Source organism: Suricata suricatta, chromosome 13, assembly GCF_006229205.1.
Source record: "Suricata suricatta isolate VVHF042 chromosome 13, meerkat_22Aug2017_6uvM2_HiC, whole genome shotgun sequence".
NCBI lineage: Eukaryota > Metazoa > Chordata > Mammalia > Carnivora > Herpestidae > Suricata > Suricata suricatta.
In genome coordinates, this window is record NC_043712.1 from 10264386 (window position 1) to 10279172 (window position 14787).

A 14787-nucleotide genomic window follows, 5' to 3' on the forward strand; every position below is an offset into this window, starting at 1 on the left:
CACCCAGAGGCGGCACACTGCACTTTCTCAGGGCTTCTCGGGAGACTCCAGGCCTCACACCGGGCTCCAGAAGCACTGTCCAGGGGTCCCTGGCCTCATCAGAAATAACAGTAATCATAACGATAAGTCAGACATTATGTGCCCTTATTAAGCTAGGCCTTGCTCTACACACTTCACCTCTTGGCCCATCTCATTTTAACAACTCCATGAGAGAGAGTCTGTTATTGTCTCATTTTACAGAAGAGGAAACTGAGGCACAGGGAGGTTAAGAAATTTTCCCGGATCTGCGGCAGTGGAGCCACGACTCAAAGCCACGGTGGTATCATTGCCCAAAACCTCCACGCTGCCTCCTCACAGGCTCTTCGTGGCAATTCATCATCTTGGTTCATTACGACAAAGTTGAGCACTTGCTACGTCATCTCCCCACCGAACAAACAAACTCCCCTCAAGACCAGGGCCTGTGCTGAGCAGGCAGGGGTGATCCCGAGGCTGGAGGGCCACGAGGGGCCATTTCTCTCCACAGGGGTCCCCAGAGTCCACGCCCTTTGGGACGGCACCCCGGTGACTCAGCTCTGCCATCCATGGTACCTTTCCTGCCAAACCCCTGGAGCTTTGGTAAATTACTGTCCCTCAGAGCTGTTCCGTCCAGAACCTAATGGAAGGGCCGCCCCATGTTCTCCCCAATAAGGAAGAAGGGCCTTTGTTCTAGGAAAGAAGCAGCCAAGGAGGACTCTGCTAGTCAGAGAGGGACGCTACATAGGGGAAGGAGGGAAGAGGGAAGGAGAGAGGGGAGAGGTGGGGGGAAGAGGAGGAGTACGAAGGGGGAGGAGAGGAGTGGGAAGGAGGCTGGGAAGCAGAAAGGGAAGAGGGGATGATTGGGAGAAAGGCATGGAAGGTTCTCTGAAAAGAACCTTCAGTTCTTTCCAGTGGGCCAGATCTTTCCATTGCATCCTGGGGCTGTTGGGAGACCCATTTTATAGACCAGGACACAGACTCAAGGTCACGTGGCTAATAAGCTACGTGGGGAGATTTGCTCTCAAGGACTCTAAAGCCCTTCTTAGGTCCAAGATAGCCACTGTCTCTCAATCTCCAGGGGTGTTGGATTTCAGAGATTTTGCATTCGGTCTACACCTCAGTGGAAACCCAACCCCTCTACCCTGGAAATTCCTGCCAAAAACTGCTTCTTAGGGAGTGTAGATGCAGAAAGGCCAAGGCACACGGGCACAGAGAGCAGGGGAAGTCCCTCAGCACACACGGGCATCGGGTGGGTATCACGTGGGCATCTCCGGGTAGCACCGGCAGCAAGCAAGCTGCCTGTGCCTGGCCGCTCCGCCAAGTTGCAGAACAATGAGGCCCAGGCAGCCAGAGCCCAAGTCAGGGGCCAGAAATCCATGGAATGTGAAGCCCAGGCACAGGCCACACTGAGAGCCACCTAAAAGAGGGCCTTTCTTCTACAGGAAGCAAGGGCCCTGCATTTCCCGGGCAGCCTCATCTGGAAAATGGGGCTAAAAGTAAGATGTTCTTCTTAGAGTGACTGAGAGGATTAAATGTGTTACCAGATGTAAACCCTTTACAGCGGAGCCTGACGCAGTTGAAGGCCCTCTGAAACGCCGGTCTCAGTGTCGTTATCGGTAACTCTCACTGGGCAACGGAGGGCTGAGGGATCGCCTCCGTGTGACAGGCTCAGAGAGGGGTAGGGACTTGCCCAGGGTCACACAGCCGGGAAGTGACAGAGCTGGGGCTGTCGGCCCCCACATCTTGCTCTATCTGCCCCACTGCACGCCTCCTTGGGACCACTCCAGAACGAATGCTTCCATCACTTACGTGAACCCTGGGTACCTCTGCAACCCCCCCCACCCCCCACGGTCCTCCCAGCCCTGGCCTTCGGATGAGGCTCTTCCTAACATGGGACCTGGGTCTCATCTGGGTGCTCCCTGGAAGGGAACGGCCCCTGAGTGGCCACTGAGGTTTCTCCCTGGCCTCTCTCACCAAGACTGTCACCTGGGCCTTGCCTCGCAATTTCTGGAAACTTCATCTAGAGAAGTCGTGTCTCTCCTTTCCCTACTGCCAAACGCCACACCTTGTGGAGGCTGGCGGCTCGCTGAGGCCCTTGCTCTCCCCACGGAAGATGACTCAGGACTCCAGGTGGGCTCCGGAAGGGTCGGGGCAAGTCCCCGGCTTGGGGCGGGTTTGGGGGGCCTCTCTGCATGTGGGGATCTGTGGTTTGGGAGTCACATGGTGGTGTACTCCGATACTGTGTGGGTCCAAGTATTTGTTTATACCCCACTTTCTTCCCAAACCCTGAGGCAGAAACAGTGTGTCGTGCCTGCCCTTTTCAAAACGTGTGCATGCAGGTCAGGGTCCTGATGACCACGAGGCTTTGAGCCCGGCCACGTTCTGGGTCTGTCAACTGAGTGAGGGGTGTCCCTGCCCCTCATTCGGGGGGTGGAAGTGGTGAAGGCCAACGTGGCTCCCAGGCTGACAGACTCTGCCTCTGAGGCCCAGTCAGGAAATACGGCAGCTCACGGTGACCGGCCACTGGTGGGGTCAAGGCCGGACCAGCTTCAGCATCACAACATCCATGTTGAGCTCCTCCCCAGAGCGGAGTGATCGGAATAGCTCCCAAGAAGCCCAAGAGAAGCCGTCACTCTCATTTTGCAGATGAGGAAACTGAGGCTCTGAGGAGAAACAGCCCCTGCCGGAGTCTACCCATCAGAGAACGCTGCCATTTAAACGTGCTTCTCAGACCAGCAAGGCTGTGAGCAACCAAAGGAACTCCACTGACTTCACGGCCCGGTACAAGGCCTGGGGCGGTAAGGAACGTCCTCCCCATGCAGACTGGCTGCTGGGGAGGACACGGTAAGGGCCACCACTCACCTGCACTGTGTTTGCACCCGGCACGGGCTGCGCACACTTTGCTCCCTTATAGAAACCCACGGTGGCGGCTGCCATGATCTACACCGTGCAGAAGGGGACACACAAGTTCCGACTGGTTAAGTGATGAGCCCAAGGTCACGTACCAGGCAATACGCAGAACCGACACTTGAAAGCAAGTCTGTCTGACTCCCCCAGTCCGTGCTGCCTTGGGAGAGTGAAAGAATGAATGAATGGGAGTGAATTCTGGCCCAGAGGTTTGGCTCTGGCTGCTGCGTCCTTCCCCCAATCCGGCCTCACTTCTCTTCTCGTCTGGGGAGAAGCAGACGTTATCCATTCATCATCTGACAGGAAGCGGCCAATCTCAGGCCAGAGTCATGGGGGCCTGGGGGCCACAGGGGATGAGCCACAGATGGTGCCTGATTTCCTGACCAGTCCTGTGTCCCCTCACCCCCAACCCCCAAAGCCACACAAGCTGCTCAGATGCCTCAGCTCCAGGACCCAAAGAAGAAGAGACTGTCTTCTCTAAGACAGGGGACCATGAGCCGCCCTGTCATGTCAGGGTAGCAGGGCCTCCTGCCTGATAACCCAACTGTCAGCCCCCAACGGGAAGGTTCCCTTCCCTCCCCCAAACACACAGATCCCCGTATCTGCGGCGTCCCACCCACAGTCCCTCCAGGACAAGGCCCCCATGCCCGGACACGGCCTTCCAAGTTCTGCCCAGCGGCATGGGCCTGCCCCGCATTTCCCTGCTCCTCCATCCCACCCCAGGCCCCTGAACAGAAGGGCCTCCCTTCCCAGCCACATACCCTTGTGCCAAAGTCCCACCCATGCATCAGGACCAGATCCTGGGTCCTGCTCACACTAGACACTTTCTAGGGGCTCTTGGCAAAGTCTCGCCTCGGATGTCTCCATCCATAGAGGAAACAGTCGGAGCCTGAGGAGTGGGGATGCAGGGGCAGGGGGGCGCTACCAAGACTCCCTTCCCCGTCTGCTGGTGTCTAACTGCTTTCTTGGTCCCCCTCTCTTCCTCCTCTGTTGGCCGTTCAAGCAGGAAACGACCTCTGTGGTCAGCTCTAAACCATCAGCATCTCGCCCAGGGCCTGGCAGAGGCAGCTGGCTGAATACACTTAGGACCAGTCAGGGCGGGGAAGCCGGGAGTTCCTGACACTCAAGCAAGAAACGTGCACCTTCATGCGCAGGGTCCTCACTGTCTCAGACCAGACTGGAGTCACCAGGCCACTCAGACCTGACCTCCTCTCGCACTGCGTGGCTCCCCAGAGCCTTTTTAAAATTGAGAAGTTTCCTAATCCTCTTTCATTTCCTCCTGCTTGTTTAATAAAACTCAATTCTGGGGGGCAAATATAGGAGTGATACACAACTCATCTTTCAGTTTAAGGAGCAACGAGGCAGGGGCACCTGGTGGCTCAGTCTGTTAAGCGTCCAGCTTCAGCTCAGGTCATGATCTCACAGTTTGTGAATTCAAGCCCCACATTGGGCTCTGTGCTGACAGCTCAGAGCCTGGAGTCCGTTTCGGATTCTGTGTCTCCCTCTCTCTGCCCTCCTCTGCTCACACTCTGTGTCTCTCTGTCTCTCAATAAGAAACAAACCTTTAAAAAAATTTTTTTTAAATAAAGGAGCAACGAGGCAACTGGTTTCTGTCCAGGAAGAGCCTTTGGCCCCAGGACCTGGTGAAGACCATGCCTCATCCCACCCACGTGCCGACGCAGCGTCTCAGCACGTCCCTGCCATGAGGTCTGCAATGATCCCATTTTACAGAAGAAACCAAGGCACACAGAAGGGACCCACCAAGCCCATGCCTCTAGCAGGATGGCAAGCCCCGTGTTTGCACTCACCTCTCTCCAAAGTCTGGGCTTTAGTCTCATTTGCTTGGGGCAATCCTTAGAGACCAGCTTGGAGCTAGAGGAAGCTGGCATCTCACTGTGCGAGGAGCTTCAGACCCCTTAGGCAATCCCACCATCCAAAGGACCCCTGCCCTTTAGATAAATGAACTCAATCTCTCCTCAAGGCCTTGGCAGACTCTGCTCCCCCTCCCTGGCATGAACTGCCTCCAGGTGAACCTGGCTCCTGCTTCAGAACCCAACCTGGGGTACCTCCTCCAGGCAGTCTTCCTGGACTCCCCCAGCCTTTGTCCCCGTGTTGTCACTGCCTGTTCACATGCTTTTCTCTCCCCAGATGAAAATTTCCTTGAAGGCAGAGACCAAACCACTCACCTCTGCAGCCCCAGCAGGCCACAAAGGGAGGACCAGGTAAATCTGATCTAGTCCATAAATACCGGAAGCCAGAAAGGAGAAGCCTGAGGTCCTGGGGCCAGCTCATCCCAGGGAGCAATTCCTCTACCCTCATATCCGGTCTCAGATCATAGCCACTGCCCTGACAGCCAATAACCGAAGGAGGAACCTGGCGGGCATGCCCTGGCTTCAGTGTTTGTGAAAAGTGTGCCCTGGGAACAACCATAATCCCACCCAGTGGTCTCCACACGCAAGGCGTTCTTGAACCCCTTGCATCCCCTTATGTGCTTCCCTGCCCCGGTTTTAAGGTTTAAAGCGATGGCTAGTCCCGGCGGGAGAAAATTCTGTGGCGAACTCACTGCTCAGGCACCGGAAACGAGCCCAGGCAGCCGAACCTCACCCCAGAGAAATAAAAGTTTCTTTTCTCTGCCCCCTCATCCCCTCAGGGGCTCTGGCAGAGCCTGCAAGCACTCGGTGTGAAAGCTGGTATTGGCAACTGCCCTACCCCCCAAGCTGGGTGGCAATGAAAGTCGTGCCAGGCTGGTGGCCCGCCGGCAGCCCCCACCGGGGGAGGGGCAGATGTACAGCCAGGTCAGGTGCCCCAGGAACCCCGGGACCCAGAAGTCTCTCCTGCCTGCCTTCCTGCCACCTGCTGGGCACACCCTTGGGGCAAAGGTGGCAGCAGGAAAAAGTGAGGGGTTCCCCCCAGCTGGAGTCAGGGCAAAGGCCAGTACCTTGCAGAGCGGCTCCTAAGAAGCTCGGGGGTGCTGCTCAGCTCCGGATCGAGGGTGGATACGTGCGGTGCAGGGGCCTCTGGGCATCTGGGAGGCCTCTCTGTGCCAGGGCGCGTGAAGGAAGAGGGGCCGGCCCTGTGTCGGTATGGGACTTCCCCTGCCCAAGACTCCCATCCCCAGCCACCGCCAAAAGGAAACTCCCCCACCACGAACTGCTCCAAAAATAACTCCACTGCCACCTCTGTCGTGAATGGAACTTGTCACAGCCACCAGGGAGCCCTGTGCTCACCAGGGACTGGAATCTGATGGCAGCGGTCACCAGACAATCTAGGAAAACAATCAGGTGTGCCCCAAACCAGCAGGTTGGGAATGTGAGCAGAATGCACCAGTCCTGCTCCCCCATTTTACCTTCCAGGAAACTGAGGCTGGAGGACAAGAGGCTCACTAGGGCTGTGACCACAGCAGTAGCAGCAGGTGGCCAGGACCCAGCCTCCCTAACCCATTCCATAGCCCTCACTGCTCAGGCAAAGGGATGTGCTCTCCAGGCTCTTTATGAACCCCTTTCCCCCAACCCAGAACCAGGCACACTGACAGCAGGTGGAAGGATTAAACCAGACTGGGCTTTGGGAGGGACAAGGTGTCCTTTCCCTTGTCCCTTGCACTCCACCCCCACCCACCCCTGCCAGGCCCCAGCAAATACTAAGAAGTACAAAAGTTCTTGCTCTCCTTTGAAAAGCCTAACCCTTTCTAGTCTCTCCCTTTGTAAGCTGAGACAAAGATGTTTGTTGCCTGAAGAGAGGAGAACCTTGGTGGGGGGCAGCCCTGCTTCGGGGTCCTGGCCCTGCCATGTCCCAGCTGCGTGTGCCCCGTTACCACCCTGACCTGCTGGAGGGGCCGTGATGTTACATGAATCAAAAGTACTTAGCCATCGGCCCGGCATGACAGACACCCAATCAGTGGAGTTACTACTGATTATTACCACCTCCTTATTCAGGACCCCTACTCTCCCAGGCTGTGGATTCTGGAGCTGAGGGCTCAGTGTGACCCTGCCCCCTCTCCTTCCACACATCTTCCCACTGCTCTCTGTGTGCAGCGTCTGGGCTGATGGCCGGTAATCGGGAGGTGACTCTGATAAAACCCCACTGCATTTACCGTCTCCCCGGGAGAGAACCCCCAAACACAGAAACAAATCCAGAGGCCAGAGAACAACATGAAAAGTGCCCCCAGGAAAAGGACTGATGCGTTCTCACTTTGGGCCAGGCTCGGTCACGGGCAGCTTTCTATAACAGGTGGAGTCTGAGGTGGCCTAGATGCACGGGCAGGTTTAGGAGCAGAGGGGAAGGGACATCGTGCGATAAAAGGCACAGAGGCTGGCAGACTGGTGCAGATGGGAATGTGGGGAAGGCTCTAGCCCTCATCTCTGAAAAGCACCCCCGTGGCGGGCACCTGCCTCCTCCTCCAGACAAGGGCCACCTCCACCCTCTGGGCAAACCACCCCCCCACCAACACCCCATCTGCAGCTCAACCACTGGGACTGACACAGGCATATGGCAGCTGAGGCCCCAGAGGACATGCTGAGCCAGATCCTGGCACCGCAGCTCGGCCACCTGCCAGCATACCTTCCCCGCCGGCCGGGCCCAACTGTCGGGCATATGCCAGGTGCTGGCCCCCTGGGTGGCCGCTGCTGGGTCCAGGCCAGCCTTCCACAGGCCTGCAGGGTAGACTCCGCGTCCAGACCCCGATGCGTGCCGCACCCAAGGACCGTCCTCTGTGATCTCGCTATGGGGGTGTCATCGGCCTTGACTCACAGAGGAAGCTCCAGACAGGCTGGGCCAGGTCCCCGAGTTGGGCACTCTCTGCCTAAACATTGTTTTTCTTCTGCTTCTGGGTTCCTGTCTGCTGGAGAGGAGTTCTCTCCAGGGCAGAGAGCCACCTCTGAGGGGTGAGTGTGCTCCTGTCCCTTGGGACACAGCATGGCACCCAGGGACAACAGGTTCCCAGCGTGTGAGCCAACCCCAGGGAGCCTTCCTCTTCCTCCTGGGCCGGAGACGGTGAGAAACTTCCAGAAGTCTAGCTCAGCTCTGCTCAGCCCATGCCCACGAACACATCTGTTCACTGCTGGTCACTCCCCTGCGCCTGTCCACCTGGGACACCTGGGTGCCAGCCCCTCCATCAGCTGCAGGGCCTCCCGAGCCACCACGTGTCCCCCAACACCACGTCCACGAGGCTGAGCCCCACTTCTCCATCCAGTCCTGCCACCCGGCATGGAGTTGCTGGCCAACACGCAATCACAGCTTCTGGGGCCACACCTGGGGCAGGGGCGGTCCCTGCACCTTCCCGCGTCATGTTTCCCCCAGGATCCTCACTGACCCAAGCAGCGCCTGGGAAGTGCAAGGCCATTTGTAACCCATGCAGGTCATTTCTGCTCTGAGCTGTGGCGTGTGGCATGGTGGCTGCAGGGGATCTCAGGGCCTGGGACTCTCCCAGGACTGCACGGCCTTGGGGAAGCCACGGCCTGTGTCTGGGCCTCAGTTCCCCACCGACAACACAGCAGCTCGGCTCCACAGTCAGGGGGCTCTTTCTGTGCTGGTGCTTTGTAGAAGGCCCCACGGCTGAGCGCAGGAATCCCGCATCTAATCATGTGTGCAGTCCTGGGAGGAAAACCAGATCTTCTGGGTCTGCAATTGCTGAGGGGACGCTTTGTCTGGCTTCAGACTTTCAGAAGCCCCCTGAACACTGCCCTTCCCCGCTCACGACAAGCCACAGCAGACGGGGGCATGGCTCCAACGGCCCCCCGGGCTCCCAGACGCACAACCATGGAGGCGAGGCACGCATGTGGGGGGATCACACCGAGCCCCCCGAGCGCCGCGTGCTGGGCCAGGTCCTTCGGGAGCGCGGCACACGCTCGCACAGCTCGTGTGCTTGGAAAAGAACCCTGCACAGCAGACAGTGCAGCCACCTGACGGTGGGGAGAACTGAGGCCCAGAGGTCACGTGACTTGCCAGAGGCGCCCCAGCTGGAGAGAGGCAGACCCTGGACAAAAAATGCAGGCCTGAGTCCCCGCTCACCTGGCCATACCCTGCAGTGTGTAGACTGGGTTCCTGCCCTCAAGGTAAAAGGCAAAAGTGGTGGCGAGAAAGGCGGGCGGTGGGGGGTGGGGTGGGGGGGGTCTGTGCTTATCTGTGTTGCAAAAATCATTAAAAGGGCCACTGCTTCTAACTTGAGCCAATCAAGGAGGCTTCAGGGAGGTGGTGACACCCAGGGAGGTGGGACCAGAGGGCCAGGTGGTCAGGAGGCAGCCCAGCACAGGCTCTGGAGTCAGAGAGCCCCAAGTTCAAATCCGGTGCTGCCTCTGTCCAGTCACACAAGCTCCAGGCCAGTCCCAAAGTCGCCTCTTTGTCGTTCCCTCTTCTGTAAACAGGGGGCCGGAGAGGACCCACTTCTCAGGACTGTTAAGTGAGGACATGCAGGCAAAATCCCAGCCTCGGACTATCAGGGCCCCAGCACACACGAGCGCTCAATAAACGTGGCCGCTGCTATCACGGTTCCTGTTATCATCGTGATAAGAACGGTGCTCATTCTACAGCAAATCTCTCTGCCGGCTCACTCTGCAAACTAACTGTTCACAACAAGGCCAGTCCTCATTCTCCGGGACCCTAGTCTCATGGTCAGCCAGGCCCTTGGGCCGCTGTGACTGGAAGCACCTGTGCCTTACCGGAAATGTGGGCGAGGCCGTGCTGGCTCCTGTCGCATTATCTCAGAAGCTGGGAAGTGATGGCGAAGCGTTTCACAAAGTTACCAGGACGATGAACCTGAGAGGCGCCCCCTCCCCCAACTGTCCCAATAAAATAAATCTTGGCGGGCGGCTGGCGAGAGACCCTATATATTTACATGACGATTGTGCCTCATGATCACAGGGCTCGAAGTTCCGGCAGGCGGCGTGTGGCAGGGATGCCGGCGGTCCTAGGAGACTCACTATTTTCCAGCGACTTTTATTGTCCATTATATCCTGGCGTTTATAGGGCTCTGCTCCGGGCCTGGCAGGAATATCGCCCACGGCGGGGCCGGCGGGCCTGAATACTGCAGTCGCGGGCTCATCCATCCCACCCAAATCTGTGTGTGACACCGAGACCCCAAGGAGCTGTGGGGGCTCTGGTGGGGCAGGGCTGGGGATGTGTCCGAGGCACACACATTACCCCCTACACACACATCCCCAAGCTGACTGCTTGGCTCCAGTCTGCGGTCCCAGGCCGGGGACACTGCTTACTCCGTGGCCTTGGGCACGCACGGGGGAGGGTGCAGAGGGGCGCTGGAGGCCGCCTGCTGCGTTCTCAGGGGTTCTGTGAGACAGTTGCTATCACTTCGGTTGCTTAAAATCAAACACAGGAGGAAGATTTCCACCACAGAATTTGGCAAACGCTCCAAGTTGGGTCTCTGGACAAGTGCCTCTCCCTACCCGCTCCCAGGGAGCTGTTTGTTAAATACGTGGCAGCAGGCTCGGGGAGGGAGGGACCCAGTGGGCCACTGTGGGATACAGGAACTTCAGAGTCAGGTGTAGATCCTAACTTCCTCGACCACTTGCCGTGTGACCTTAGATAAGTTATTTCCCTTTTTGAGCCTCAGCTTTCTTATCGGCAAAATGGGGACATACCTAAATTCCCAGGGCCGCTGTGCGGCCTAGAGCACCTTATGGGAACCCCCTGTGTGGTGCCTGACAGGTATCAGGTGCTTAATAAATAGTACCTTTTGTCACGTACTCATTCAACACTGACGCAGCACCTACTCTGCAGCAGACACTGCCTGGGGGGGGGGTCGTACATAAATGCCCCCGGGGGTGATGAACATTACACTCTTCACATCCGGACAGTTGTTGAATGTCTGCACAGGGATTTATACCCGTACCACCTTATGAAGCCGATGACAACCCAGAGAGGTGGGCAGAGCAGCATTTTTGAGAAGGGGGCTTAGGGGTGGGCATGACTTGCCTGAGTCCCTGTAAGGGGGTGGCAAGGTGGGGCTCAGCATTGCATCCAGTGCCTCCTGCTCCAGCCCCACATGGCGCCTGTCTCTGAATTCCCTGGCTCAGCTGGGCCGTGGCCCTGGGTGCCAGGCTGACCTCAGAGTGAGCCCACGCATGGAAGAGAGGAGGCCTAGGGGGCGAGGCGACACCAGTCCAGTGTCCTGGCTGCCCGTCTTGGCCCCAGGGCCTCCCTGCTCCAGGCCCTCCCCTTCTGAGCCCCAGGATCTCTGCCAAAAGGTTGAAAGGGCTGCACTCAGGAGGCCGTCGGCCCTAATGGGCCAGCAGCTGTCTCCAGGCTTCCAGGCTTGGCCAAGTGTCCCAGGCTGTCCACAACCAGAGAGGACTCAGGTGTATCAACACCTCCTGTGCTCTGGCTGGGTACCAGGTAAGCCAGGGCCTTGGGGGTGGGAAGGAAGAGGGGAGGAGATGGCACAGGGCTCCGACCCAGTTCTCCTGGGCCTGCTATGATCCCTGCTGGGAGGGGCTCGTCCGCCCATTTCACAGGTGAGGAGAGTCAAGTTCATAGGGGTGACCCCAGGCTGGCAGCATCCAGGGCTCAGGGCTGGGGTCCCCAGCAGAGATCAGAAAGCCACCAAGCCCCTCAGTTCTGACACCTCAGAGGCCTACAGATGTGACATAGGCTCAGCCCAGAGAGACTGCAGAGCATTTTGCTGAAGCAGGAGAGTGAGAAAAAAACACAGGCAACTCTAATGACTCAAATAAGCTTTGCAACCAGGACGTGGGCGGAAGTGGGTGGCATTGCTGGTGGGCTTCACCTCACTTCCTAGAAGGATGTGCCACCAGCTTTTGCTCAGTCAGTGCTCACATGACAGCACAGACCTGCACTCAGGTGGCACCCCCTGGCCCACCTGTCCCCAGAGCAGTCATAGGCTGGCAGGCAGGGGCTGTCACCCGCCAAGGGGCAGAAACTTCTCATTTCAGAGATGGGGAAACAGAGGCCCGGGAATGGGGGTGGGTGGGTTGGTTCAGGGATACCGAGTAGGGATCAAAGTCTTCAAACTCCTTTACAAAAGGTCATATTTTCTATTTGGGGAGATAGGAAAGGAGAAATCCTCTGGAGCTTTAAAGAAAAAAAGGGGGGGAGGAGAAAAAAAAGAACTAGCAGCTGAATAGAATTGCACCAAGGTCCCCAGCCAGCCCAAAGAGGTTTCCGAAATCCTGTGCAGTCTGAATTTCTGTGGGCAGTGGGGTCACGCGATTTCCTTTGCAAGAGGCAGAGTTGAAAAAGTCTGACTGAGGGTGAAGGGGGAGGAGGGAAATGTCCACGGGACTAGAAATCATGAGTTTCAGCCTGGCTGCTCCGATGACTTGCTGGGTGACCACAGACGAGTCCTTTGCCCTTTCCCAACCTCAGTTTACCCTTATGCGTTTACCATGCGTCAAGCCTTGTTCTAATGCACTTATGTGATGTGAATCTACTTACCCCTCACAGGTACATTATTATCTCCATTTACAGAAGGGGGAAACCGAGGCATGAAAAGGTCAGGCGGCAGGACTTGGATCTGGAGCAAGGTGGTGTGGTTCCAGAACTCATGCTCCCGACCCCAAGGCCCACCGGCCTGCAGCGTGCTGATCTCCAGCAGGCACCCTGCTTCTAGCGGCCTCGCATCTGGCGCCTGGATACCCGCCGGCCTGCTTCCGAAGACACTGGGCCATCCTTCCCAATCTCGGCTGCCACTCTGAGTCTTTTCTGTGACCCCTGATGGTGTCTGTCTGCTCAGTGGCCTTTCTAACCACAGCTTGGGGCTTGGGAGGCTCCCATGTCACTGCAGCCATCAACCCACCTCTTTGAGCCTCGCTGGGTGCCGGAGTCTGCGCAGGAATGGACGGCCCCGCTCTGATGTCCATTTTGGAGTTTTACATGCAGGTCGGCCTCTGGGACTGCGGGAGGGAGGCTGCCATCAGGCATCCAAGAAAGAGGGGGGAAAAAAACGTCTATTCATGGCCAGACAGAGCCCGCTCTGTGGAAAGGATGCTACCAACGTGACAGGCAGCCCAGCTGTGTACGAGATTCCCGAAAAGCCTGACCTGGGGACGTCCACGTGGAAGGCTTAAAGGCTTGGGTGGTCACCAAGCTCATAAAACATGCCTGGGATGCTCAACCGTGAAATGCCTGGGGAACACGGTTCTGACCCAAGACCTGTCTTCCAAAACAAAATTCTTCAGACGACAGACATTTTTTGGCTTCAGAAAGCAGACTGCTGATCTGTTGTGCCCTGATTCATTCCCATGGGGCAGGAGTTACTCTCTCCATTTTGTAGGTAAGGAGACTGAGGCTCAGAGGTGTAGAAGTTTGCACAGCAGGGACATAGCAGAGGTAGAGGTTTGACATCTGGTGCCAGCCTGGAGTGGGGGGGGGGGTTGGGGCCGGGCCCCGTGGGACCTGTATGCACCATCAGGAGGAGCTCTGGCAGACACGGAAGAGGAGAGAGAGTTCTGCACACATCCTTCCCTCCACAGGCCTGGGAGTAAGACTTGCAGAGGGACAGGTGGGGAAGGGCTGGTGCAACTGCAGTTAAAATAACCAGCGAGGCTGCCTGAGTCCTGCCTTTTCAAAGACACCAGAATCCATTAACTGAGGACGTTGTGCTGAGCACCTAGAAAGCCCCTCATACCCCGTTCCTACTGTTGGATCCATGACAACTATTAGTCAAATGTGTGCTATTGCAACACTCCCGTTCTATTCCTGGGAGGAGAAGAAACTCTGAATCCACTCATTTGAGAGTTCATGTTTCACCAGAGACCTCAGAAGGGTCCCAAGGAACCCACCTGTCCACGTCCAGTATCTTCAAGACAGGAAACCAAAGAACCGAGAGCAGTGTCCAAGGACATTCAATCATTTGTTCAATTTTGAAACGCATACTTGGACCAGCCCCTGTCCTCAATGGGGCTCCCTGTTTAGAGATAAGAGTCTCACACCAGCATCTACAACCCAGCGTGATCACTGCTGCATATGCCCGGGGTGTGGAAACATGGGGAAAGGTACGTGCAGTCTGTCTGTCCCGTCTCAGAACAGGAAGCAGCTCTGAGCAGAGGAGCAGACGTACAGCAGGTGCAAAGGCCTGAAGGCCAGGCAAGTCGAAGCAGTTGTGGGACAGAGGCCCAAATGACAGGAGTGGCCTCAGTTCTGCAGCAGAGAGGGAGGCCCAGCAGGACTGATGAGGGCCAGGGAACATCTGGGCTTGTAAGAGCCATAAAGCCAGACTCCCCTTCCAGTGCTCTTCTGCACACCCCTCCGTCTCCCGCAGCGCCAAGCCCAGGTATAATTTTACTCAATGCATCATGTGAGGAATTGAAGCCCCAGATGTGCTTTAGTGGCACCTTTCCTCTGCCAATGCTGCCTGCACGCACTTGACCTCCCCACGCCTGCCCTGGTCAGCTCAGGTAACTGTGTCCATGCACAGGAGAGAGGAAATGCCTATAGAACCTTCCTCTCAAGGGACTATGTTGGGACCATGTCTCAAGAGAGCTCTGAAGTGTATTCCAGGCCCCAAGGTACTCTCTCTTAACTGGCTTGTTTATACTGAGCACCTACTGTGTGCCAGACTCCGTGCTGGGCACTGTAAGGATTGAGGAAAGGGCGTTACAAACCTCTAAGTCGCACAGCCATCTCCTAATGGTTCGACGCTAGAATCATCACTCTGATTTCACGGTGGGGGAGATGCAGAGCTCAGAGAGGCCCTGGGACTTGTGATGACTGGTGAGGAAGGGTCCGGGCAGGGATGCTAACTCAGAACGTCTGACCACAGAGCCTGGGCCAAACTAGATAAGGGTCCCTGGAGGAAGAGAAGAGACTGGGTCCCTCCTTCCTTTTATCCACAACAAAGGCCGAGGCTGCACTGGCGGTACTGCTGGCAACGGCGGGGCCCTGTCCCATCTTGGGGAT

General features: G+C 57.1%; 1 protein-coding gene across 3 annotated transcripts in view; it reads right to left on the minus strand.

Annotated features, from left to right (window-relative positions):
* Positions 1–14787, minus strand: part of NEK6 (NIMA related kinase 6) — a 79174-nt gene that overhangs the window by 47538 nt on the left and 16849 nt on the right. The window contains exon 1 of one of the 3 annotated variants that reach the window (XM_029919568.1): positions 12686–12779. The exons of 1 other annotated variant lie outside the window; for it this stretch is intronic. The gene's annotated coding sequence lies outside the window, so the exon portion shown is untranslated. Of the gene's footprint in view, positions 1–5860; positions 5968–12685; positions 12780–14787 lie in introns of those variants that run through there. One more of the 3 variants, XM_029919569.1, reaches the window with a different exon arrangement.